The sequence below is a fragment of the Phalaenopsis equestris genome, unplaced genomic scaffold (genome assembly GCF_001263595.1).
Source record: "Phalaenopsis equestris unplaced genomic scaffold, ASM126359v1 Scaffold000002, whole genome shotgun sequence".
Lineage (NCBI taxonomy): Eukaryota > Viridiplantae > Streptophyta > Magnoliopsida > Asparagales > Orchidaceae > Phalaenopsis > Phalaenopsis equestris.
The window spans coordinates 38,591,182-38,595,798 of record NW_018164444.1 but is presented as its reverse complement, the minus strand read 5'-3'; positions in this window follow the sequence as shown (position 1 = coordinate 38,595,798).

Below are 4,617 nucleotides of genomic sequence, written 5' to 3'. Positions count from 1 at the left end.
CTGGGGTTATAAATAGGCCTGTTAGTAACCCCAGGGGTGATCCCTCGATTCTGTAACCCTTTTCTGAATATTGAAAGGAACTCGCCGCTCTGCTCCCGAGGACGTAGGCATCTTTGCCGAACCTCGTTAAATCTTTGTGTTCTTCTGGATTTGTGTCGATTACTGTTTTTTTCTTCGCCCTTATTTTCTTAACAGATCAGCAGACCATCTTCTTGTCCGCCTCGTTGCTTAGTTGGTTTTAACTTAGTTGACTTTGTTTGCATGACTTTGCTCGTTCGGTAAGTTTTGTGTCACAATCTCCTAGCAGTAGGATTGCCTTCGTCGTACTCTTCTCATGATCCGTTAAATCTATTTAAATCATTACATGCACCTTTTTGATATATAATATCCAACATCCATAAGTTAATATTTAAATTTATAATACTTTGATGTTAAAGTTTATGGATGAAAATGTACATTTCACTCTTAAAAATTTAATAATAATAAACAAAAGGTCAACTTGATTTCTCTCTCTCTCTCTCTCTCTATATATATATATATATTGTGTGCAGTTCTTAAGAATATTATTTGTAGATATTTTTTTTATAAAATAATATTATTTTCTATTTACCTCATGTTATCTTCCATTATCCATGTAATATGATAAGTAATGCAGATTCCATCTCCCTTCATGTCTTGTCGAAATTGACGAATAAATTGACACTTGTCAGCTGTTTCGAAGTCTGGAAATAAAAAAAAAATATATATAATGTAACAATTATTCTGATCTCTTATCACAGTTCAAGTAGCTCCATAAACTGACACTATACCTCATGATTCTTATGAATTTGCAAATCTAACCATTAAATTATTATTTTTAATATTTTTAACCCTCAATTTTGTTTTCACTTTAAAAGTATCATTAAACTTTTAAAAATAAAATACATCTTTTGATGCATATATCAAAATTTTCTTTCTTCCTATAATAATAAAATTGCTCATTAACTTACTGCCCGGGGCGTCGTGGACCGGCCCGACCGGCAGCCCGGTCTGATTGTGTGGAAAAAAAAAACGGTGGACTTATTTGTATCTGTATCGGCCCGAAGAAACAAGGAAAATTGAATCGTGGGACGAACCTAGCCACATATAGGGGAAGAAAGGACGTGTGGGGCCCCACTCACTTGCTCTCTCCCTCGACCAACGTGAATCTGGAGAGAACTGTAGCCTGTTTGGAGCATAAGAATCCGTGGTTGATTTGTTTGTTTCTTAGAATGAATAAGGTGGCTGACCGCTTTAGGACAAAAATTTCAATTAGCAGAAATTTCTGAGAATAATTGTAAATATTTATTTATTATTTTTTTTTAAGTTATGCATATATATATATATATATATTACTCTTTAAATTCATATTATCAAAAAAATTTATATTACATAAAAAAAATATTATTATTTTAATTTTGATAAGTGAGGAAAATGTGAATTAAAATTTAGTTGTTAGATATGTAAATATATAAGAATTGAGTGTTATATATGTAAATCTTTCTTTTTAATTAAGTTTTCTGTAATTTTAGAAATAAAGTTGTATTTTTTAAATATTTTCGCTTAACTAAGGAAAGAGAAACAAAAAGAAGGAATCAATATTAAAAGTGATCTCATTCTTTTCTATCTACTTATAGAAAGCTTAGTACAATCATGTTTATATATTTTTGCTCATGCCTGGAGAGTATTTTATGTTAGAGTGTTATGATATTTTACGAGTGAGAGTTAGTCATTCGGTTATTTCTGGGCTCAGTCGATTGGATTTGGTCGGTCGGGCTTTGATTGACTGAGACGAACTTTTTTTTTTTTTCTTTTGCTCCGGACGACCGAGTATTCCTCATAAGCTGACTCTACCATCAGATCTACTCTTCTGATTCGAGTTGGTAGTCTCCTATTGATTTACGATCAGGGCAATCTTCTACCTAGTCGTCTCCTGGCATGTTAGTCTTTAGGTTGAATTGGGTTTCCCGACTTGGCTCATATGGCTCGATTGGTCTGATTTATTATCATTGAAATTATCCTCCATCACCTCTTGCATTTTCAGACAACTAATCTCTTTAAGATAAACACTGATAACTTTTAGATATACACTATCAATATAGTTTCTATTTGCATGTTAAAACATAGAATAGTAATAAAGAGATCACTCATTACAAGAAGATGCCAAAGATTAAATGATATAGCTAAAATAAAATATTACACCATGAGGGATGATAAGATCTACTATATTTTAGTGAATTCCACACTGAGGCAGCGAATTCGAATCACACATATTGCTCACAGTGCGTGTGTGTCTATATATATATATATATATATATATATATATATATATATATCATTAAATGCCTCATGGAATCAATTATGTTACTTCAAAATCACATAAATTGTTTTTCTCTGTTAATAATTTCATAAAATATATAGCACACCAAGAAGAAATTGAAATTATGATACATACCACAAATAAAAACCCAGAATAAAAAAATAATAAAATGAAAGACATAAAGATGTATTTGAGTTCACCAAGATATTTTAAAAATAATAATGAGAAAATGCCACTTAATAATTTAAAGAAAAATTCTTACAATTTGATATAGTTTGAATATATTTTATATTAATACAGTTTAAACGAACCAACTTATGAGCTAACGATTTGAGTCAGGGCTATTTTGATTTGTTAGCTCATTGAGCTAGACCTGAGCTAGACTAACCTGCCACTTATCACGTAGAATTAGAGTCGGGATGACTCACAACCCTCTGATCCTTTTTTATTTTTTAAATCTTTTTTTCTGTAGCTTTCATCTAACTTCTTGTTACATCACTCAGACTCACTCAACCACCTATTTGATCATAAACTTTCATCCAAATTTATTCATATATTTGTCAAAATTTTGAGGAGATTAATTCAACTGCACATTATTAAATATTAACTTAATACTGCACTAAAATAAAATTAAAATTCATACAATGTTACATTTGTAAATAATACGCCACCAAAAATTTTTTATTGTCCGGCACGAATCTCGAGGCAATATTTTGAATAAGAAACATTCAAACTTCAATTAAGAGTCATCAAGAACTCCGATTTCAACAAACTTATAGTCAAACTAACCGGCTCGATAAGACGGGTCTGGTGATATAAAAACTAGTCCAATCCGAGCCAGATCAAACCCGAATCAAATCATTAAACCAATTATGAAAGATTTCCAGACACATTTGGAAGGTTAAACGAATGTTGAATCTTGCGATTCCATAGTCAAAGTGAGCATCTCGACAAGACAAATCCCGAGCCTAAGATTGCTCAATTCCAACATCGTTAAGATACTCAAATGTCCATCAAACGTCATTCGATCAAAGGAAGCTCTCCGGACCGTCCGATCAAAACATATTCTTGCATTAATGACATCCAGAACACTATAAATAGAGCCCCACCCCTCACATGAGTAGAGGGAGACTTAAGAGAGAACTTGAGGCTTTGAGAATGAGCTCAAATCCAATATCATCCATGTCATCATCGATCGTGTCGACCACCACTGACCGTCGATGACCACCGTCGACCTCTGTCGACCACCGCCGACCACCGCGCCCGCCGCCGATCACCATTTACCTCCGTCGACCACCTTCGACCGTCATTGACTGTCGTTAACCACCGTTGGCCTCCGTCGACTATCGCCGACCGTCATTGATTATCGTCGATCACCGCCGACCTCCGTCGACCACCGTTGACTCAACGTCATCAGTCAACGTAATAACTTGGGGAAAACTAATAATACTTTTCCGTCTCTGGGACAAGGGACATTTGTAATCATCAACTCATAGTGAGTTTTTTACAACTGCGCCAAAACCCCGTGGTTTTTCCTCTTTAAGGTTTTTCCACGTAAAAAAGTTCTAGTGTCATCACAACTTGATTCATTTTCATCTGAGTGTGCGTTGAATCCTCGCGCAATGTTAAGACGATAATCCATTACTCTACCACCGCATCCGTAAAAAAAACTTGACTAAGCCAATATCAATTACAAACTGAGATTCTATTTCTATTTTCAACCAAAAAAGAGAATATCATGATCTCCTACTCGTTTCCTTTGATAATTCACAAACGCCAAAAAATAGATTTGCACAAATGGCGGCAATCCCGATGTTTTTCTAATTTTTAAATAATTATCGTGAAAATTATATATTTTTAGCGGAATAAGGAATAAATTTACTAAAGGTTCTTAATGCATATAAAGCGGAAAATGACAAAAGATAACAGATTGCTTCATGCTTTTTAAAAGCTATGATTCAATCATACAATGATTTGAATTATTATTATTATTTTTTATATTTAAAATAAGCTGGGCAACAAGGCATTATTCTTTTATTTATTTAGTTATTTTATTTTGCATGAATTAGCCAGCCTTGTTTTGATGTGGCCTATTGTTTATATATATATATATTTCTTTTATTTAACATATTATACGAAAAATAAATACGGTCATAATATAAATTTTACTTAGAGCTCATTAAAATTTTCTTATAGCATGTGAAGGAGAAATTATATATGAAGAAATATTTGATCAGAAAAGACATATATAATATTTTATTTATAAGACAAAAATCAGT